General features: G+C 43.0%; 1 long non-coding RNA gene across 1 annotated transcript in view; it reads right to left on the bottom strand.

The window, feature by feature from the left end:
* LOC149868956 (uncharacterized) overlaps positions 1–24,123 on the bottom strand; it is a 334,750-nt gene that overhangs the window by 26,119 nt on the left and 284,508 nt on the right. The window contains exons 8-9 of the long non-coding RNA XR_016441365.1: positions 4,672–5,599; positions 4,278–4,352 (exon numbers count right to left, since the gene is read on the bottom strand). This is a non-coding gene — a long non-coding RNA (uncharacterized LOC149868956). The remainder of the gene's footprint in view (positions 1–4,277; positions 4,353–4,671; positions 5,600–24,123) is intronic.

The following is a 24,123-nucleotide window of genomic DNA, read 5'->3' as shown; positions in this document are numbered from 1 at the left end:
GCCTGACTTCTATCCTGGGGAAGATCTTAGAAAAGTTTATTAAGGAGGCCATCCTTGATGGACTGGCCCAGGCTAACATCCTAAGGGATAGCCAGCATGGGTTTGTTGCAGGTAGGTCTTGTTTGACCAATCTCATTTCCTTCTATGACCAGGTGACCTTCACCTGGACCAGGGAGAAGAGATTGATGTCATATATCTTGACTTCAAAAAAGCTTTTGATCTGGTATCCCATGATCACCTCTTGGCCAAACTGGCCAGTTGTGGCCTTGGCTCCACCACGATCCGCTGGCTGGGAAATTGGCTCTGTGGTCGGACCCAGAGGGTTGTAATTGATGGCAGTAACTCATCGTGGTGCCCTGTGACCAGTGGGGTCCCTCAAGGCTCTGTCCTTGGACCCATCCTGTTCAACATCTTCATTGATGATGTGGACATTGGAGTCAGGAGTGGACTGGCCAAGTTCGCCGATGACACCAAACTTTGGGGCAAAGCATCCATGCCAGAAGATAGGCGGGTGATCCAGGCTGACCTGGACAAGCTCAGCAAATGGGCAGACGAGAAGGCCTTGGTGAGGCCACAGCTGGAGTACTGCATCCAGTTTTGGGCTCCACAATTCAAAAAGGATGTGGAGAAGCTTGAGAGAGTCCAGAGGAGAGCCACGCGCATGATCAGAGGTCAGGAAAACAGATCTTATGATGACAGGCTGAGAGCCATGGGACTCATTAGCCTGGAAAAGCGCAGGCTCAGGGGTGATCTGATGGCCACCTATAAGTTTATCAGGGGTGACCACCAGGATCTGGGGGAACGTTTGTTCACCAGAGCGCCCCAAGGGATGACGAGGTCAAACGGTCACAAACTCCTGCAAGACCGTTTCAGGCTGGACATAAGGAAGAATTTCTTTACTGTCCGAGCCCCCAAGGTCTGGAACAGTCTGCCAGCGGAGGTGGTTCAAGCACCTACACTGAACACCTTCAAGAGTAAATTGGATGCTTATCTTGCTGGGATCCTATGACCCCAGGTGACTTCCTGCCCTTTGGGCACGGGGCTGGACTCGATGATCTCCCGAGGTCCCTTCCAGCCCTGATGTCTATGAAATCTATGAAATAAATGGCACCTTTCTATCACTCTAAATCATAGGAATTAAGTTATATTTACACCCACCCCCTGCCACACACACACACACACACACACCCATTTACTCAAATGTAGTAATATGGGAGAAATTTTAATTTGAAATATGAAAGGATTAATTATGGAATTTTCCCAGAGAGGTTCTTTAGGAAAGAATAAACCATATTGGCTACAACTAATTAAAATGTTATTTTGGAGTCTAATTTCCACTATAAAAAATATGTGGTATACTAACCTACATATAGATAATCATGCTTATTTTAGAACAACAAGAAGTATAGCTATACACTAAATACCACACAATAGGGCACATTTTAAACCAAGGCCCTAAATAAACTTTTTAATTACTATCAATAGATTTAGATATGCAAGTAAACAATATCAAGGATTTATACATGTCACTGCTTTAAACATAATTATGTATGGCAAACTCACATTATTATTCCTTGTGCAAGTTTAGGCTCCACACATTTTGATTTAACAGTATTGATATTTGCTCCGCATGACTAGTTTTAGAGATTTCAGATTAATATTTCAAAAAGGCAGCTCTGAGCCTGACTATAAGTGCTATATAAATATCATCCAGACTTCTGTAGTTTGCAACATACACACACACACACACACACACACACACAAGTTCCTGCCATGAAATAAGGTCCAAACAGAAGTGTTTTCATTGGAAAGCTGAAGCCAAGACCTCACATTTTCTAGGACATGCAAACAGCACCAGCTGGTAAGATTTGTTTCAATGAAAGCTTTCCTTTTAGCAAAGAGAATAATTCAGCGACAGGCCTTTAGCTTCCAAAAGAACCAACACACTACTCTTGCACTGACATGCCTAGCTACTTCCAAGCCTGAAGTAAAAATACTTCCCCTGACAATGGCCCCTTTAGAGGGGTATTTACACAAAAAAAAATCACAATAGAGCATTGAAAGCATATGGAAGTATTTCAGCTATTCTGCCTCTTTTCTCCCTTGTTCCACATGTCTGGTAGTTGTTCATTGCCTGATATCTCAGGTGGCCCATTCTACTTGTCAACACACAAGAAAGAAAAACCCTTCTTCTCATGAGATTTTCACCCAAAGTAACATCTGCAGCATTTACTTTTTTACAGAATTCTCTAATGTGAACCAGGCATTATATTCCGGGGGGAGTGGGGTAGACATGACCCGTTATCTTTAAAGAGTATTAAATCTGTACCACAGTCCCATATATCTACTTAATTCTGCTAATTATACCAACTCATACTTGGGGAGCCAGCAGTCCATTGGTAAGAGCAGGGAAGTTTGACATAGGTTGGTTTGATTCCCATCTTTTCCATTGACTCACTGTACCAGTTTGGCACATACCAGCTAGTTTTGAAGACCTTTGTTTGTAAACCTGCAGAGTAGAGATAAACGCTCTCAAACTGGTAAAGCATGTTATGGTCGAAAACAGGCTACTGAGCATTATGTATAAGTAAAATTTCCAAATAAAGCTCAGGGATATGAGCACCTAGGTCTCATTAAATTTCAGTAGGACTTGGGTGCTTAAATCCCTTTGGCTTCTTAAAATCCCAATAGTCATTACTCATTTGCCCAAGTAGAAAAAATCACATCTCTACAAACTCTATTAACCATGTGTGCATTTCTGGTACACTTCCAAAACCTTTACAGTTTACTGGCAGATGCTGCCTATTAAAATCTTAAACAGGCCATTTGTAATCCTTGGCTATTAAGCAGTCAGAAAAAAGATAACATTTACTACTTGTAAATGGAATCAAGCAAGTTTGCTCCTAATATTAAATACAATGAGAAACTCAAGGCCTGTAGATGATATATAAATTGAAAATGTCACATGCTGCAATTGCACAACGTTGTTTGTAGACCTGTATGTTTATTCAAGTTGTCAGCTGTCTATCAAATAAGTAAATAGGTGCAATTTGGAAGTATGATTTCTTTCTCCACAGTTTTTACTTAGAAGCTTGTCCATCCTTTGCAGGTGAAGACAACTGCATCCAGCAGGGTGGGTGGGGGGGAAGAAGAGAGAAAAGAAGTGGGAAAGGAACAGGGAGGGAGAAGAGGAGAAAAAAGGGAAAAAGGAGAAAAGACAGAGAGGAAAGAGAAAGGAGGGGAATGGAGGGTGGGTACATAGGTGATTTATAAGTCTGACCTTTGCCTCGAACAATCTACTGCAGCAGGGGCAGGAAAGTAATGAGGTCTGGGTACAAGAGGTTTTCATTTTGCTGGCCACACATTTCTTCATCACTTCTGCTGTGCATTGCTGTTCGAAGGCCAGTGCATCCAAATTATTATTGTTCTCCCCACTTCATGGCTGGGTCAAATTCAGTCCACTGTTGGGCCTGTATCATGCACACATTCACTCCATCCCCCCTCTCACAGGGGCTTCTAACATACTGCCCATTACATGGGCCATACTCCACCACCTTTGCTCCCCTCAAGTGGCCCCTTTGCTACTTGCACTCCGGTAGGACACACTCAGCCCTTTGGTTCCCCCAAGGTTCCCTACTCTATGTGGCCTGGCCTTATGCCAAATACCAGGCTGACTGCCCTGGGCCCCTTTATTCTCACTCATGGGGATTGGCCCATGTACTGTCCTTCAGGCCACTCTCACAGCCCTACTCAGTACCTCCCTGGTGCAGCCCTTCAAGCTTCCCTCAGAAGCCCTACTCTGCACCCCATGCACACAGTCCTTCAAGTACTCCTTTTTGCACCCTACTCTGAGTGGGCCATCACCATAACTGTTCACAACAATACTTCCCCCTCCGGGGCCCTTTGTCCTTTCTGGGCTCAGGTGCCTACTAACAGGCATACCTGACCAAACTGCTTCACAGCTCTCACCAATTATCCACCAGATGGTGGGGCCTGGGTTTAAGGTGCCCCTACCTGCCTTTTGCCAAGGAGGTTAGCAGTCATGATATTTAATTGAGACTGCCACACCAGGCCTCCCTACCCTGGCAGGTTGGAGTTTTAGGTCATGACCAGGACCAGGAGCCTCCAAACCATTCCCATAGCTCCTGCCCTTACCTCCAAGATGTTCCTGAGCCGTAGCTCAGCTGATGTTTCTCTCCTGGCCACTGGCAGCAAACTGCTGCCTCATCCTATATAAACTTGGTGTGGCAGGGATGCTGCCACGAACCAAAACTCACCTCTGGTGCAGGAGCAGAGGGAAAAGTAGCAGCCGCAGAATGCCCCCAAAAATCAAAGGTGCTGCGGCAGAGATGCTGCCACAAAAAGAAAAGCCACATCAATGCAGGAGCAGCAGGAAAAGCAGCAACAGCAGAATGCTGCCGAAGACCAAATGCACTCCCCCATACCACCATGGGAACGCTTTGTGAATGCATGCAGATGTCAATTCACCGGCTAGCCTTCTGAGAGAGGGATACAATCCCCACAGGCCAAGATCCAGGAGGAATAGGAACTGAGGCCTCCTGAGAGCCTGGAGTGGCTGGGAGCCACTTGGCAGGGGCAAGCGGTGGCAACCCCAAGAGTTGAAGTGCCCAGCTAAGGCTGGCTCAAAGGAGCCAGGATCAGGATACTTACCTCTCATGAAGCCATGGATCCCAGACAAAGTTGATAGAGACTGGGGTGGCAGTGAGCCTATGGAGGGAGGAAAAGAGGAAAGATATTAAAAGCCATAAGTAACACGTGGGGAGTGAGTGAGCCCTGAAGGAAGGCACCTGAACAAAGGAGGGTACACACACCGATGAGTTAGGCCGACGTGAGGCCTGGACAAGGACGGTACACTGTCCAAACTAGGACTGAGATTAAATATGGGCTAAAGCCCAACCATGGTTCATTGCTTTGGGTTAGCCTCAGCCAAGACCTAACATCATCTATGGTTGAAGTAAAGCAGGCTGTAGGGGAGGCAAAGCTAGAGATCGAAGAGGGAACCAGGAGAGGCAGGACTTGAGAACCTCCTCCCAGCAATAATCCTTAACATCAAGTCATGGCAGGAGAGAACCCCTGGGGACTTTAGAGTTTCCCACTGGAGGGCAAGCTGCTGACCCACAAGGAGACAGCCACACATGATAGGCCCAAAAAGCCAAAACGCTCAAGCAAATGCCATAGGAAACTACACTGGATCTTAAAATGGCCACCCTAATCAGGCACCTGCCAGGTGTCTGCCTCCAGCCCTTAACATGGCAAGCTCCCCAAGGTGCGCTGCCACAGTCATAGATGTGGACAGCATGGGAGAGTGTTCTGCCTAAATAGACAAAGTTGTTGACCATCGACAGTTGTTAGCCTTTAACGGAGACATGTGGTTCCTGGGGTGTTGTGCCATGTGCAGCTTGAAACATGACTTCAGGTTTTCTTCATGTTAATAGTGAGCTTGAAGTTGTCACAGGCTGACAAGTATAGGTCCATGGATCGTTGCATGGATGCCAGCCTTTGATCCTCCTCATAACGCACAGTCATCAGTGAAGAGAAAGTCGTGAAGCATGGCTGGCCTCTGGAGTTCACTCAAAGCCTGTGCAGGTTGAAAATATCTCCATCAAAACAGTACCTGATCCCCATACCAAGGTCATCATCTTGGAAGCTTAGAGCAGGAAAAAAACAGATACACCTTTGCTCAACAGAACCACAGATACATAGTATATGTACTGTTAATGTCTGTAGTAAACTGAAAGTTATTTATAGGGGGCACATTTACATGCATAATCAGTATTATGTGAACCTCTATGTTAGAAGGCTTAAAAAGTTAAAGGAGATAATCTTATGCTTTCAGGGTCCACTCAGGTATTCTGCAACAGCTTATCTAGACATATGGGTCTCCATCTACATGCAATGTTTCATAGGTCAGCAAGACAACAGTCTTTTTAAAAGAGATTTGGGGGATGGAATTAATGGAGCCAGCAGCTGAGGAACAGCCAATTTTAGTTTGTGACAGATCCGCAGACTCAAAAGAGTATTTTTTCCCCCATGATAAACCATATAATGCTAAATGTTTCTTCATCATGAGCAGAGGGCAACAAAGTGTCAGGGGAGACTAGAATTTAGCAGGAAGCAATGAAACAACTGGGTCACAGACAGAAAAGCAGCTCCCCATTGCAACTCACAGCACTTTGCAGGAAGCAGTATGAGTGACAACAGTTGCCCGGACCAAACAGAAGTTCATTCTTCAGCCTGGAAGTTGGGAATTCCAGCTGCTTGCTGTGAGCCTTTAGCCTTGTCTCCATAGCAACACCATTCACCCTCCCAGCCTATCAGCATTTTCAGAATGGGAGGGGGAAAAGAAAGCAGAGGGAACTTGTTCTTGGGATTCCCCACTCTCCAGCACCAAGTAAAAAAACCCAGACTAAACTCCCTTTCCCCTCTCCCATTCTGAAAACAGTGAAAGGTTTGGAACTCCGCAGACACAAGTTACAGAATGTGCACCATTTTGGAGTATGTTCATCTGAACCCTCATATAATGAGGGTTCAAATTTTCATGGGCTGGGACCCTTTCACAGTGGCCTGTGGCTGCACACTTCTCTTTGTTCATGGCTTTAAACCACTTCCTAGCATCAGATCAGGTGAAAATTGTCACTTCTGTCTGCACCAATGGTATTGCCAGGTCACCTCCCCCACCAGCTGCCCAGTAAGTAACTTCCTCTACCTCATAAAATAAATGACACAAATTTACTTGGCTTCTCATGCCACTTCCTCACTACCACTATAGAAAATCTGTAAGGCCCTTTCCAGCCCCTAACAACTATGACACGATCAACTGTGAAACTATGAAAAATTACAGTTGGAAGGGACCTGAGAAAGTCATCTAGTCTAACCCCCAACTCAAAGCAGGACCAACCCCAACTCTATCATCCCAGCCAAGGCTTTGTCTAGCCACGTTTTAAAAACCTCCAAAGACAAATATTCCACAATCTCTCTGGGAAACCTATTACAATGTTTTACTACTCTCCTAGTGAGAAAGTTTTTCCTAACAGCTAACCTAAACTTCCCTTGCTGCAACTACATTAACCTTCCTCCCCTAATGCAGAGGTTCCTTAACCTCAACTGATGGGTTGTGGCATATCAGTATTTTAAATTTAAATTACTATAGAAGCATTTTTTCTAGAGAGACAAATAAATGAAGAAACATATACTTGCAGATACTAACTTAATGCAATCCAAAACCTTTAAGTTAGTTTCTTAGTAGCAATGAACAGAAAAATAGAAGGGTAAAGATACAGGTGAACTTCTGAAAAATTAAAGCCAGATTTAGAAAGCAACTGATCCACTGGTCAGTTGCCACATTCCAGATTATACAGGTATTTGTATACTACAGCTAAAATTTATCATATGGGCTTTACCATCTGAAAAACAGCTCAGCCACCCCAGGATGGAGAAAGATTGGTGAGGTAATATGTTTGCCTATCTGTAAGTTACTCAGGTTTTGGCAGTTTCATACTTCTTTTTCTCCCTCAAATATGTTTCTTTAGCCTGCGCTCTGTGTTATATCACAGCAAAGCATGGAGTAGCTCACTATATTCATAAAACTATAAGAACAATAAAAGGGAGAAAAAGTACTTTAATTTTCTAGCCTTGCTGCTTTACGAAGCTGTGAGAAGCCAAATGATGAGTTCTTGAGAAATATAGCCTGAAGTATTCTATGTAAGGTCTTCTAAGCAGATGGCCTATACTGGTGACTTCTGCAGGCAGGTGTTGCTCCCTGAGGAGCTCTTCAGCCAGCTGTCCCAAATACATGGTATTTAAACAGCATACAAGCAAGCAAACAAACAAGCTTAAATCATTCTGTCTTGTCCTGGATGCTAGATGGGGAGCTCTTTGGCTCTGGCCTTAGCACAGCAGTATGGCCCCTTCTTGTATCAGGCTGTTCTATTCACTGCTTGCTTCCTCCTCCCTTGCTTGCTCTTCTGGGTTTTTTTTAAAGCTCCTAGTGGAACATTCCTTGCTTATCCAAATGCTCTGCACATTACCTACCCTGTTACAGGTCTCTTGCAGTACCAATCCTCTTGTGCACCCCAACTGTCTTATGGTCCTGTGAAAAAGCCTGCATATGCAAAATTTAGCCAAATACTACACAACTTTCAGTTATGGAATTGGTTTATGCCTGGTGCTTCGTGAATGGAGATGTAAAGACGGTGCACCCTTTAACTCAGGGCTAACTGGTGACCAACAGGTTGCATGAGGCCCATGAGGGATTAGCCCATGTGCCCCAATCTTCTAGCTGGATGCCACTTGCCCCACTGCTCTGGAAGTTGCTGCTGCAGCAAGGGTCTCTAGGCTCCCCATCCCTCTCTGAACTTTCACTTTCTGCTCCCACCGTGGAGGGCAACAACATAGGCCATGACTGGGCAGAGCCAAGGTGGGGCCACCTGTACATGTGGTGGGGGTGGGGATGCACCACCTGCTTGAGCAGTGAAATGGCGCCCCCATGCACCTGGTACAGTGGTGTTGGGTGGGGAGGGGGGGATGAAGGGGCTGCCCACATGTGCAGTTCAGATTGTGAGGGAGAGCAGACCAGAGGCCTGTAGCTTGCATAAGGGGAGCCCCAGAGTGTGCAGCTTCCACTGCATACAGCCCCCAGGTGCTTAGAAGCTGGACAGCCCTGCTTTAACTGCTCCCTAATCTCAAGCAAGTGACAGCACCAAGTCTGATACTTATTTCCTTTACTAGGTGCTGAAATTGTACTGATAACATGCACAAGCCATAACTATAGTATTTTCTTAACACAGCAGCACAAAGAGCTGCCCGTATGATCAGGGACTTACAAGGCAAGCCATATAAGGAAAGGCTGAGGGACCTGGGCCTCTTTAGCCTAAAGAAGAGAAGGCTGAGAGGGGACTTGATAGCTTATTGCTATATCAGAGGAGTGCATCAGGAGCTCGGTGAGCAACTGTTCACTATGGCACCCCTGGGGAAGACCAGGACCAATGGATATAAGCTCCTGGAAGGCTGCTTCATCAAGGACTTTTTATTGTCCTTGATGCTCAAAGCTAGTTGGAGTTCAGTTGCAGCCTTCTCTTTCCTGGTTTGCTCCCTGCAGGACTGGACCAGTGCAGAATATTCCTCCTTGGAGGTGAATCCCGTCCTCCATCCTTTTCAGGCCTTTCTTTTTCACCTCAGGAGGTCTGCTAGGTCCCTGGAGAGCCAGGGGGGCTGCTGTGCCCTCTTGCTGCCTTTCCTCCAAGATGGAATCGAATTAGCTTGTGCATTGAGGATTTCTCCCTTGAGAAGCAACCACTCTTCCTGTACTCCCCTCCCCCTGGGGTCGTGGTCCCTTAGGGCCTCACTGACAAGCCTCCTGAGCTTGTCAGAGTCGGCTTTCCTGAAGTCAGGGACTTCAGGGCTGCTGACTGACTTGCCAGCTTTACGGTGGATGTTGAAGGTGATCAGCTCATGGTCACTGTCACCCAGCTTCCCATCGATCACTAGGTTGCCAGTTAGGTCATCCCCAGTAGCCAGTACCAGGTCAAGCAGCGCTTTACCTCTCGTTGGCCTATAGACTTCTTGAGTCAGGTAGAGGTCATCCATGCACAATAGAAAGCTTTGTGACTGCTCAGATTTTGCTGAGTGATCCTCCCACAAGACATCCGGGTAATTGAAGTCACCCATGACTACCATGGTCCTGGAGCATGCGGCCTCAGCCAGTTCCTGGGCAAACTCCTGGTCAAGCTCAGGACTTTGGGTGGGAGGTCTGTAGTAGACTCCCACTGTTGTGTCCCCTGTGCCATGTTCCCCATGGATTGTAACCCAGAGGGTCTCCAGTCATTCACCCTGGTCATCAACATCAGCTTGCAGGAACCTGTAGCTTTCCTTAACATAGAGCTACAGCCCCACCCTTTTTATCTGCTCAATCTCTCCTGAACAGGGTATAGCCATCTATACCTGTGGTCCAGTCATGGGTGGAGTCCCACCAGGTCTCCGTTATCCCTATGATGTCATAATTATTTGTGTTAAGCAGGAGGACAATTACCTCCTGCTTATTTCCCAAGCTCCTGGCATCTGTGTACAGGCAGGCAAGCGTCCCCTTGGGGGCTCTTGCCTTGCCCACAGATTGTACCAGGGCTGGGACAGGGGTGGGATCCCTTAAGTGCTTTGGCCTGCTTACTTTGCAAGGGTTGCTCAGCAGGCCAGCAGTGGCAGTAGTCCCCCTCATCCCCCCAGTGGGCCTAGTTTAAATCCCATTGGAGCAGGTCAGCCAGTCTGGCTGAGAAAAGCCTCCTCCCCAAGGGTGGAGGCCATCTCTTCCCAGATTAGTGTGTCCCTGCCCCCAAAGGGCAAATGTGTGTTCTGTTCAATACCAATCTAAACTATACCACTCACAGAAAACCACATAACCTCAGGCCTTTTGAACATCTGTACCTAGCCTAAAGTGCCACCTGCCCTGACTTCTGGCTCATTTCAAAGTATCATGGCTACCCACCGCTGTCGGTCTAAAGAAAAGCAAGTGTGGGAGAGAAACCCCTTGCTCCAGTGACCTCACATTTGGATTACAAACCTGTCCTATACTCCTGTTAGTATACAAGACATCAAAATACACTCATAACACACTGGATTGCATAGAACTTGGAAATGTTGACATTTGAGCAGAAAGAGGTTCTCCAAGAGATGTGTAAAGGAACTCATTCAACCCATTGCAATATTCTCTGGTGAATCAGAATACCCATGGAAATACCCACAGAGCCTGAAATAGCTCTGAAAGGTGGGAACTGGCTTATTCATGCAGACCATAGGAAAGTAGGGCTGGAAGGAAACTCATCAGGTCATCTAATTCAGCCCCCTGATCATGGCAGGATCATCATGGACTAAACCACCCCAGACAAGTGTCTAAGTGATGATAAAGACAAACATCTTAAACTCTCTCCCTGTTACCAGAGTCTAAGCACAGTGTGTGGGTACATGCTTCCAGCACACCTGTTCTCACATCCTTACACAGACGTCATCTTCTAAAGACAGATTGAGTCCCCTAGCTCCCAACAAAAAAATCACAACAAAAGTCTCCTAGCACATGCGCTAACAGAAAGAGAGATTCACACTCCTAGAGCAGAAGGGGATCCCAGGCCCTAGCTCAGTTGGGTGGGGAAAATGTGCAAGTAGCCTGGAGCCCTGTGTCTGCAAAATCTTCTCTCTCTCTCCTATCAGTCACTTCCCACAGAGTGCCAACCACAATTCCTATTTATCCTTTCACTATAACCCCCTTCCATTTACTATAGTCTCAAACCATCTTCCCCTATACCCTGACCCCAGTCCTCCATTCCCCAACTACCCTTCCAGGAAGTATTTCCAGGTGTAATATTATACTGTCACACTATACTCAGATTGTAGCAAAATGTCTTTATTTTTTTCCTGCAGCTTTCTCCCAAGGCCTATATTCAAACTGGCACTGGTAGAATGGAAGAGTGGTTCAGATTCAGTGGCATCACCCAGCTTAAGTGAAACTATGGGCTAGAAAGCCTTCCACTTCTTCAGAGAGTTAATGGATATCATGCACCTTCTAAAGTAAAAATAGAGCAACCGAGACTATTTGTACATAGAACCACGGTTGGATACCTAGGTGTGCACAAAACATATCGGTATAATCTGCCAACATTAAGAAAAGCTTGGATGGATCGGTATATCAGGAAACTTTTCCTCAAATGATCCTGTGGAATTTGGGATTTCTTTAAGTTTGGGTCAGTAATTGTACTTGGCACCATAATGAAGTGCACTAGATTCCAAGGCAATCTGAGAAAAAATGTGGATTTTGGCAAATTTAAAGTAAATCTTCTGATAAATGGGCTTTTAGACTTCACTACAGTAGTTAGCTCTGTTGTCATTTTACTACTGAAGTTATGGAGTGATTCTTCTTTAGTGAAGGAACATTCACTGACTTAATATAATTTCTAATAAATAATTTGGCCCAGTTTATAAATAATATTGTCTCATATTGTCTCGATATTGTATGGTTTCATTCCTAACATCATTCAAGTCCCTAATAATGTGAAAACAATGGAGTATAGTATCAGACCCTATTTAAATAAACTGCAACCTACAGGTAACAAACTGATTATTTGTTATCCAACATTGTGTGTGAAGCTGGTCTGTTTTACAGCTGGTCAACATTTTTCATGCTAAAAAAGGATTTTTTTCCTCCAAAAAATTAGTTGTTTTTTTTGGAGGAAAATATTATTAACATTTTCCCTACAAATGTTGTGACTGCTTAAATAAAATTTGGTTCTGTATTTATTTGTCTCCTTACACTTATTTATTCATCTGTTTGCCTGCAAGAACAGACTTGCAAGTACTTTCAACTTTTTGTTTGGTTCATCCAAATATATAATAACAATCTCAGTAAAAAAGTTAGTAAATGGGAAAAGTAGGATACACTGACTGTAGGATCTAAAAGCCACTCAGTACCACGTACTGCATTTTGGATGTATGTGGTAGTAAGCACAGCTCTGTGTTTGTCTTAACATGAAAATTGTTTATAAATTTGAACATCAATAATAAACCCAAAGATAGACCAAAATTGGTTACTTATCAATACAAAGTAGGATTTTTACTGGCCAGACCTAAATGAGAATGATTACAATTCCCTGTCAACCCAAACCTCTTTTGGTCTGCCATCTTTTACCATGTAAACCAGTACATCCTGTTCCATGGTTGGGTTGTCGGCAACTAAACTGGCATCCCCACCTGGATTTGCTTGGGTAAGGAGGGTGTGTGGACACCCACCAGGACTAAAAAACAACCTGTCAAGGGGTAAATGAGCTCCCTGTGAGCCAACAGTCATCCATGGAGAGGAGGTGGGTGCCACAAGGTCACTTTGCCCAAAGAATCACCAATGATGCGCAATATCTAAGGTACCCCAACAGTTGCAGAAGCCTCAGGACTGACTTGACTCAACTTGACTGGTCAGTTACACCTGCACTCAGTCCATGTTTCTCAATCAGAGTGCCAGGAAAACCTTTTAAGAATGCCACAGGGCGCTGTTCAATATTAGCACTGTGAGCTGTGCAAACTGCAAACACCTACACGATTCACAATGTAAACTAAGATGTTTCAAAAAGAAATCCATGGGCGTGTGTAGATGAAACAGGGGCCCTAAATTGAAGTGGTGGGTTTTTAAAAATGCTGCTTCAATCTAGGGCCCTTTCAACCCATGTCGTGCACACACCTGAACTTACCTAACTCCAGCAGCAGGGAGGGGAGGGCAAGCTGCAGAGCAGTCCCTGGGCTGCAGGAGGGGCTGGTACTTCCCCCAATGGCAGCGATGCCCCCCCCCCCCCCATAGGTGGCACCTACCTGCAGGCACCTGGCTTGGGTGGTCTGGAGGCACTGCAGCCGCAGAGGGAAGCACTGGGCCCCAGCACAGCTCAGGCAGGCAGGCAGGTGCCAGGGAAAAAAAGATCAGGCTTACCACTTTTCTTGGGTGGAGTCTGCCTTCCTGGGCTGCTGCCTGACTGCAAAGCCTCTAAGCTGCATGAAGCCCGGTGCTTCACTCCTCAGAGGAATTTTAGTTTGCTGCATCCTAAGTCATTTAAGGCACATTACACCACTGAATTTGCTACAGAACCTGGAACTACTGCACAATACGCTGCTGACACATGTGAACACCAACACCATTAAAGCGGTGCAAAAGTATTTAACCCACTTTAAAGTGGCATGCATACATGACTCTCCTTTCATCTACACATGGCATACAGTGTCAAAACCATTCTGATCCACTGTGGGTTTTCTCAGTTCTTTGCACACACAAAAAAGTTGTCCTTATTGTTTTTCCATAGTCAGAGAATGAGCAAAAGCTAAGAACTGATGTTTTGAGGGGTGACTAAAGTTTAAAGATGTTGGGAATCACTGTAATAAATGAATGCATTGCATCCTGTACCCCTTAGCACAGGCATAAGTGATTATACAGAGTACAGTAGAAAATAAGAGCCATTAACCTGCATCCAATGTTATAGTCTGAGGAACAGCTTTTCAGCTACTTTTATTATCACGAAGCCTGCCTGGCAGTCTGAGCCACACAAAGAATGATCCCCTGGCTTGTTAAAAGTAAAGAGGGGACACCCCTAGACTACTACCGCTTGCATCATCATATTAATTTATCATAAGGCTGGATCAGGTCAGTACTAGAAGTGCATAGAAGTGGCTTGAAGTTGCCTTTGGACTTGTAGCCTTGGTGCAGCTCTGTAACAGCCTAGGTCCTCCAAGTATTGTTGTCATAGTCATGAAGGTGCCAGTAACATGCAAGATGCAAGACCTGTTGGGCACTTATGCCCTTCCTCAGATCCGGCTTCAAATCCTGCTTCAGGAGCCCAAGAACTTCTTATAGGCTTTGAAAACTACCAATCCACCACTTAAGAGAAAAGAAGTTATAGACACATTATTAGTCACCTTTAGTTGGCTTCAAGGGGAAATACCAAAAGTTTGGGGAGATGTCTTCCCCATCTACATTGTGGTTGTTCTGAGGACTGCCCTAATGTCTGAGGACAGCTAAGTAAGACCACAATTTAGAAGGAATGAATCACTGACAAACTACACAAAGTATAAACAGATTCAGGAAGAGCAAATACACAAGATCCAGAGGCAACACAATATAAACTGACCTTCCTTAACCTGCCCTCCTCCACACTCCTGTCATTACATCATGCACCTAAAAGTAAATGCAGGAGATAATAAAAATAAGTGAAAAAATGACTCATGTGCTTTGGGTTAGCAGCTATTGGCTGCCCCTGCAGTATTGTGGATCTAGCTATAGGGTTATGTAGGAAATGGCAAGATTTGACTCATACCAACTTCCAAAAAATGGCAATAGATTGATTTCCAAACAGGGGAAAATATTGTTGTAGGTGTAAGGATAGATTTGGTGCAAATACCGAATGTAGGCAGAGGGAAAATTGCTTTGTAAAACTGTGTGACTTTTACAATACACACTAGCAAACCAGGGTGACTGTTCCTGTTACTTATTTTATTCACCAAATCTATTTGTAAACACAGGCAAAATTGCCTAAACAAAGATTGGGACATTTCTTTTCAGAATTTTCAAGACAAAAATGTTTATTTTCAGTTTCAAAATGTCTTGAGCCTACATTTATTTTGATTTCATGTGCATTTTAAACACAATGTCCCATCTGGAATTAATTCCCCAAATTAAGCCAGCAAAACAAAAATGGCAATTATCTGCATAGCTCTACTAGCAACTGGAAAGTGCGATACAACTTGCACCCAATAAAGTCTACCACAGTGATGTTTGAGAAGAGGAGACAGACCACAGGAGCTTTAAATAAACCCCTTCAATTAAAAAGGTAGCTCTTCCAATCTTAGCACAACCCTGGCTGAACATTTGTCACCGAACTCTGGTGCAACAGCTCTGAACATGATTTCACCTACACAAATTTTCTTCTCCAGCAACTTTCTTCTGCTTCTAAGGAATACGTTCAAGCCAAGCAGTCAGATATAAAAAGTTTCCTTTGTAGATTCAGGATTCAAAGCCAAGAGACACTACACAAAGGTTTTCACTCCCTTTGGAAACACCCAGCAATAAAAAACGAACACAAATAGACCACAGACTAAAGTGAATAAGCCCGAGAAGGCACTCCCCAGCCCTTAGCCTGTGCTGACCCTAGACTGACAACAGCTTCATTTTCCACTTGGCAATGGATACTTTTGGAACTCCCCCAGATGAATTAGAAATGTTCCCAAATTTCTGGACTCCAAATGTGACCTAAAGGTCACTTGGTCTGATGGTCAGGGTGAACCAGATCAGTTAACACCTTGCTACACTTTGTATGAATGTGGGATGGGCTGAAGGGAAGAAAAAATAAATAAATAAAAAGCTGGGGTCAGATGAAAAAGCAAACTGTTCTGCTTCCTGATTTAAGTATCAGAGCAGGGCAGCTCACTTGTTCCAGTCCAAATGGAAATCAGACCTAGTTCCCTAGTGGCCTTGCGGCGAACAGTAAGGTCTCTATGTTTTAAGAGGTAATATGTGCAAGACTTGCAAGGCATATCCCAAGCATTTATTTTAACTGTTTGATTCCAAGTAGACACACACAAGAGGCACAATTCTGCCTTGCTTCCCCACTCCAGAGAACCTCAGGGAGAGGTGTGTAGCTCTCCCATTTTATGCCAGCATAGCATCCGTATCAGGTGGAACAGGCCTAAATTTTTGTCTCCAATCCTTATACCAATGCTGATTAGGGTCTTTAAGGAGATTGTAACTCTGCTGTTCACACTTCCTTTGCCAAAGAGCCTTTTTTGGTAGCATTCTTTGCTGGGAATTTTGCACTGGATGAGTTGTACAAGAGCATTAGAGATATTCTTACCCACAATTTTTCATTCACAAAAGGCCAACTTTTTTTTTCTTATTTTGATGTCTTACATAAACTGATCAATATAATGTGTACTCTGACATTAAAATCCACATTCTTTATGACTTTTTTTCCCTGTGTCCACAAGTGCTAGGTCCATAGCACTTAACAGATCTAAGTCATGACTTCAGCTCTTGAAGGATACCTAAAAAGAGTGGCATAATGTTCAAGTGCACCAAGCACCTAAGAGTTTCCACTGATCACATTCACAAAAGGGCCATCTCTGAACTTCCTGAGCCAAACCTACTGCTGCAGCTTTAAACAGTAGGATAAGATCCCTGAAGCCTTTAATTGCACAAGTAACCTCAAAACATTACTAAAAATGTTAATATTAATAACATATGTTATTAAAATAACATTTTGTAAACTCAATTTTGTGATATTTTTGGGTTTTCCTATGATTCCAAAAGCAGGCACTTTGTGGAATTCAGTTGATTTTTTTAAATTAAATATTTAGTCCTCATGGCTGCAAAGAAAGTACTGATGTTTTCCAAGCCCAAAAGTTTCAACACCAGAAGAGAAGAGCCTAAAATTAGTGTCTGTAAGGCAGAAAGGGGCAGAGACTCATAGTTAGGGATGGCCATACTTTAATCAGGGTTTCCAAGACTGCACCAAGTTAAGTGTAACTAACTGCAAAAGAAAATAAAAGTCAAGGAATACATGCTGGATTTCTTTTCTTTATATGTAGACCAAGTTCTTTTACATTTGAAATACTTGGAACCTAAAGAGAATTTAAAAAATTAAACCAGTTCCCAAAACACACACAAAATGGTAGAAAATCTGAATTTCAGGTTTTGCATGCTCCATTAGGCTGGTGTCAAGCACATTTTGTTCTGATTCTTAACAGGCAGTTACCTAAGAACTAACAAATGCATGTTGGTACAAACTTTCAGCAGCTGGAAGGTAATGACAGCATTTTGATTGACACTGTAATTGTATGCACACGCAAGGTGCCTGGATGCCCAGGCATTTACCAGCCTGCAAATGGACTTCTTCTAGTAGTACATGCACAGTGCATATGTCCACCAACTAACACTGACCATTCTGATTCCAGGGGTACTAAATTGAGCTCAACTAAAAATAAGATTTTGAGGCCCAGTCTACAAGTTTTGCATGCTTATTTTTACTGCTCCTTAATGAATATGTAGTCTTCCTAATAATCTTGCCATAGCAAGGCCATAGGTTCCATCATCATTATCTAATCTGACCCCCTACATAATGCATCCCTGAGAACTTCACCAGCAATTCCTATCTCAAACTCAATTTCCATTCAATATACAAAGAAAGCCTATCACTATTTAAAGATTTTAAGTAATTGAGAACCAAATGCATTTTTAGTAAATTGTTCAAATAATTAATTCCTCTGAAAAGAAGAGAGTTGATCTCTTCAAAGCAATTATGTTTCTCCTGTCCAATAAGATAAACTTCTTCAGATAAATTAGGTGTCTCATCTCAGAGGGTGACTCAGACATGTTTAGTTTATTCTTGGATTGACTTCTAGCTCTTTAAGACAAATATTTTAGCTACAGTTGTACTCATTAGACATTGCTTCTTTAAATTCCTCAGACTGCAAGAGCAGCCCCTAATCTCACAGAACACATGTTCTGAAGTCTCCTCTTTTCCTAACTAGCTCTACAGGAGTAAACCAGCTAACTCTTGGAGATATTTCACATTCAAAAATATATTCAGCGAAGTTTTGGATACATGCTACAACTTAGTCTCCCAATTTGTATGTGCTGCATGGCTACCTTTAAGATGTTACAGCAGTCAGTATCAATTTATCCCAGAGGATAATAATCATACACTACAAGCCTGAGAGATACCATACTAAAGCCATGTTGATGGGAGACTCAGGATATGCTGGGTAGGGGGATTTACTGGTTTAGCACCTCTTTTGTTCGATTTGAAACTTCTGTCATGTTTGGAGTCTTACAGAGTAATGGCTTTGGAAAGTTATGCTCCCTCATAAATTCAGCCGCTTAGCAAGAGTGCTTAGTAATGGTTTTTACACTTCAGTTTAAGCACAAACCTTTTAAAATTTGTTCTATTAAAGTCTGTGCTCCTTGTGGAGCTATCAGCTAATTTAATGGTCACCTTTCCTGGCTTCCCTTTTTGTGGGAATTCTTGTATATCCCTGTACTAGATTTGAATTTAAAACTATCATTCACAATAGAATGCTCTGTTCTTCTGATGCAAGAACACTACAGTAATTAAGAAAACCAGAACATTGCACAAAAAACCCCTATTACTGCACACATGTTGCCAGATCTCAGCCAAGCAGAACTTTTAAAAACACAGCCCTAAAATGAGTGTGGGTAATATGGTAGTACTAGAAATACAGAAAACAAATACCAGCACTTCCACTAACCTTCACTGTGTTTGTAAGAATAAGTTTAGTAGTGTGTGTTGCTCCCCAGATAGCCTTCAGACATTTGGTGGTTAGCCTAAAAAAGGCTCTGAATTAAAGTATTGGTTTGCTCTTTTGCATAGGGAGTACCTATTGTATAACAAGCAACTTTATATGCCTACCTACCAGAACATGTTTTCAAGGGGCCTCAAGTGCACCTTTAAAATCCTTGCAGCAGTTTTTTACATCTAAATTTTGGGCTGCACAAATAAGTGTATATTAAAAAAAAAAAAAAACAAACCAGTGCTTATGCGCATGTTCCTGAAAACGTAATTACAGAAAGCTACCTTCCCTGAAGTTTTTGCATAGTGAAGTTCACCCACAGTGGTATACTTATATCATAACTGCCTTGTTTTTATTGGACTGCATCTCATTTTAACATTAAGAATATTTTAGCCTGAATTACAACATTGATACAAATAAATCATAAAAGGTCTATTCTTAATGGATCTGTAACACACATATGACACGTCATACCGTATTTTCAATTTGCATTAATCATAGTAGTAGAATACATCTGACAATGAAACACATTTTTTGACAAGTTTGTTCTCTGCCCTTATTCCTAGAATCATGCTCTAGATGATTTATGTTTCAACATTTTAAGATAACAACCTTACAGTCTGGAGGGGTAAATGCATTGCTCCAATCTAAGGTACTATTTCGTCTGACTGCAAGTCTGAATCTAATATTAAATCCATTTTAGGGCAATTTATGTTCCCAGAAAGTAGTATAATAGCTTCTATTTTCCCTTTTTACTTATACCCTGAGTGCCTTCACATTTCACACAGTTTAAACAGACTCAAACACAGGTCATTATCTTTCTGTTCAAATAAGATCCATGCGCACACACACTGAAGACGGAGTCAAATAAGTGTCCTCCATTATTGCCATGGGCAGCAGGAAGGAGTCATACCTATGTACTGGAGGAAGACTACAATTCCCACAGGAGCTAATTAGAAATGGAAGTTGACAAGTTGAAATTCAGACTCAAATGTTACACATCTCAAGCTTCGGGACTGTTCAGGTCTCTTCCCCATTTCCCCCTGTTACAGAACTAATGGCCATCTTAGTTTGGTCGTTAGTTCAGTGATCCCATCTGCAAAGTTTGGGACTACAACTTGGTTTGGATTCTGAGTCCTCTGTAAAAGATGTCAGCCCACTTATTAAAATGAAGAATTACACAGGTGTATAAAGGAAAACAGATAAAGCCAAATACACTTGTTCTGCTCTTCAAAGCCTATAAAAAATGGCAATGCTTTCAAGTTAAATGCTGCCTGCAAAACTCAGATTTCCATAAGAGTCTTTTGTATCATTTGTCTCACTGTATCATGGAGCATTAAACACACCACAATCACAGAAAACCATACTAAAAGTGTCACATGCTATATGTATAAGCAATTTGTGTGTAATTGGATAAGTCTAAGCAGGTTGGCTGACACAGCATTTGGCAATAAAAAGTAGGATCAGCTTCCAGCTGAGAAAAGCTTACCCTAGCACCTGCAAGTTTTCTTTTCACAGGAGATCACCTGGTGGAATTGCTGCCTATGGGTGATAACAGTCTTGGATATCATACTGTATAGTTCCATGTAGCAAATTAGGGAAAGCATATTTGTTTAACTAGATATCTGACTAGACCACTGCAAGGCAGCCAGGTACTGTTATTATAAATAGTTACAGAGATGGGCCTGACCCAAGCCCCTCAAGTAAAAGCCTAAACCTTTTCTGAACCACAGACCTGCATCTGTAATTGAACTTCATGGTTGGCCCTTATGTCAAATCAATATCCTATATGTGGCTATATTCAAAGTGAGTATTTAAATTTCAGATTTAGATCTACATTCCTTGTCCAGGACTAGGTATAGTTTACAGTGTCTTTCTTTTAAGTAGAGCTGATGAACCTTCCTCTGTAATGAGGGTATGCCCTCTACCTAGGATCTCCTTTTACAAAGGCAAGATATTGGATGCCCTGGTCCCCCTGCTTTACCTGTGGCAGATTAGAGTGTTATGTCTTGTGCTGTGTCAGGGTAGATAGTAGTTTTACTAATAGGTTAGCTTATGGATTTGTATAAGATAGTTTGGATAGAGAGTTGGACTCAGTGACCAATGGAGGACCCTTCCAGCCCTATTTGTCTATTACTCTAGATATAGAGATCTTTGATGATAGTCGATAAATGATGATAACGCAGGTATGGCTCAGACTATATAAATTATATTGGTTAATAATGAGGAGTAAAATCCTAAATTGACCAAGGTCAATGACAAAATTAACCATAGTCTTTTTGGATGCATTTCATACTTTCATAGTAGCTAGGGTCAGAAGGGACCTGAACAGATCATCTAGCTTGACCCCCTCCCACAGGCAGGAATGAAAGCTGGGTTCACAAGACCCCAAACAGGTGATTATCCAGCCTCCTCTTGAAATTGCCCAAGGTAGGGGTGAGGACCACTTCCCTGGGAAGTTGGTTCCAGATTTTGGCCACCCTAACTGTAAAATATTGCCTTCTGATCGCTAACCTAAACCTAATCTCCATCAGCTTATTACCATTGTTCCTCATCACCCCAGGTGGTGCTGGAGAGAAAAGGGCTCTACCTATTTGCTGTTGATCTCCCCTGATGAGTTTGTAGGCAGCCACCAGGTCCCCCCTCAGCCTCCTCTTCTTGAGGCTGAACAGGTTCAGGTCCCTCAGTCTCTCCTCATAGGGCCTGTCCTGCTGCCCTCTCACCAAGCGAGTGGCCCTCCTCTGAGACCTCTCCAGGTTGGCCACATCCCTTTTGAAGTGCAGCGCCCAGTACTGGACGCAGTACTCCAACTGTGGCCTGACCAAAGTCATACAGAGAGGGAGTATTATTATCTTTGGATGCATAATAAGGTATGGCTGGCCTTGTTGGCTGCGGTCTGGCATTGGTGGCTCATGTTCATCTTAGAGTCAATAATGGAGTACTTCCGGTCCACTTCCTGGTCTGCTGGGGAGTGCGTGGCCTGCCCTCCCTCCCCTCCCCCAAAGCCTCCCCAGCCCAGCGATCAGCCACAAGGGGATCCCAGGTACTGCTCCCCCAGACCCAGGAGACACCAGTCACCTAGCTGGAGGGGTATTGGCGGGGGGGGGCAGCATGCTCACCGGTGGACCCGGAAGTGCTTCTGGTCCAATTCTAGGTCTGCTGCTGAGCATGTTGGGGAGCCCCCCATGTTTCTGTGGGATGCTCCATCTACCCCAGCACCACAGCAATCACAAGCCCCTGCTACCTAGAGGTATGCAGAAAAAACATTTAAAGCTGTTTCTATGTCTGAATCACCAACTCTGTCCAAATCGATATGGAGAGATTAAAGGGTCCTCTGATTCAATTTGGATTCGGAAATTCAGCCATCAAATTGGGCCAAATCTCCACCAAATTGAATCAGGGACTGAAGCTTCACACAGCCTTAGTGAATACCACTGCAAACAGCAAGGCATGAAAATCCACCTGTCTCCCTGTGTCTTACAAACCAGAATGAGCAGAGCTTCTGCCATTCTGGAAAGCTAGCCACAGACAGCTAACTTTTGCGCCCAGAAACATGTTCATAGACTCAACCAAAGACATTCCCCAAACCTCAGAAATTATCAATGTGATATCTATGCATACATTAATTTGTGATCTGTATTACTCAATGTTATCGCATTATTTTATTGAAAATATTAATTTGAAGTAAAGTGCCAAACTCTCATTTGTACACAAGACTAAAAGCTATTCCGGTATAGGAAAAATAAAAAGTAATTACAAGAATAGCTGACTAAAAGGATTTAAATTTTATCAAGACTCAATGGGTTATATAAAGCTTTCATTAAAATGTTACATATCTGAATGTCTGACCTACCTCAAGCAGTTTCCGGTCAGAAATGGAACAGCTTTAATGGCCTTTAAGTGTGATTAACCCTGTGATAACTGTGAGCAGGAAAAGAAAAGGCCAATACATATGACAGCACAATAGGCTATTCCTACAAGCTGCCTGCAATCACACCACTCCAAGGTAAGTCAGTCAAAAGCAAGTAAGCATGCCTTGTACATTTGATCTATCCCTTGCTGATTAAAAATGAGGGCAAGCTCATCTACATTTCCCATCAGTCACCAAATAATTCTCATTCCATAGTCAAGCAACAGTTTCAAAGAAATATTACTCAGGTCCAATGCATCCAAGTCAGTAAACTTTAATAGCATCATGCTAGATTAATACATTATTCACTTTTTATATTCCTGTAAGTGTTTCCTTATTAACAAGTTGGAAATGGTAACATGGAAAAAAACATCTGCTTCTATCAGTAACAAAGGCAAGTTTAAGGTAGGGGATGGGGTTAGTTGTCTTTAAAAGATTAGAACATTCTGTCATACTGATTGTAAATAGATGACTTGCCAGCCATGAACACTGGGTGAAGTTATACCAAAATGCACCCCTGCTTCTTTGGTTTTGTGGCTCTCTGCAGTTGATAATTAGCACATACATTTCCCCTGCACTTCCCCAAGAGGGAACATGAAAGCTGGTGAACTTTAGCACTTTTTTAAACAAGTGTTGTGTGGCAAAAACTTCCTGGATATTTGCAGGTTATAGTTTTTATAATGAAGACAGATCTGTACACTTTGCAATGGTACAGCCTGCTTATTACTCAAATAAAATCTTAGATAGATCTCAGTTTGGAAGAGAAAGCTCTACCAATCTCAGAAAGGTACCATAGTAATAATTTGTTAATCTACGTTGTCTTCCATCTGATAATCTACAAGACCATTATGATTGTGAATCAGAGATGCAAGGAACCCAGCAAAGTAGATGGATTATTACTTCCATTTCACAAATGGAAGACTAAACTTAAGTGGCTTTGCCAAAAATCAGAAAGAATCTGTGGTATTAGTGGAAATTTTGTTCAGGTTTCCTGATTCAGAGCAATACGCATGGCAACATGGCAGGGAAATCTGGGTCATCAAATACTTTCACACCACTCTTTTTTTCCCTTTCTCTTTATAGCATTTCTATCCCTTGCTAGTCCCCACTTCTGTCCCCACATTTGTCTGCTCCAACACACCGGAAATCCAGTGCATCAAAGCAGACTCAATTAATTGAGTCTGTGGAGCACACAAACTGATGCACCCAGCGCTGTGTCGCATGCATTTGTATAAAGAGTGAAATGTGTGTCACCACTAAGAAAATGGCCACAGTGCACTTTGAAACTAAAACACGTTCAATGTGTTTTAGTTCAAGAGCACACCACCGCTATTTTCTCAGCGCTGATGCACAGTTCACTTTTTGTACAAATGCAT

This window comes from Crocodylus siamensis, chromosome 3 (genome assembly GCF_052110815.1).
Source record: "Crocodylus siamensis isolate JL-2025a chromosome 3, ASM5211081v1, whole genome shotgun sequence".
Classification (NCBI taxonomy): domain Eukaryota; kingdom Metazoa; phylum Chordata; order Crocodylia; family Crocodylidae; genus Crocodylus; species Crocodylus siamensis.
The sequence above is the reverse complement of the archived record's forward strand: the minus strand, read 5'-3'. Positions and strand labels throughout refer to the sequence as shown.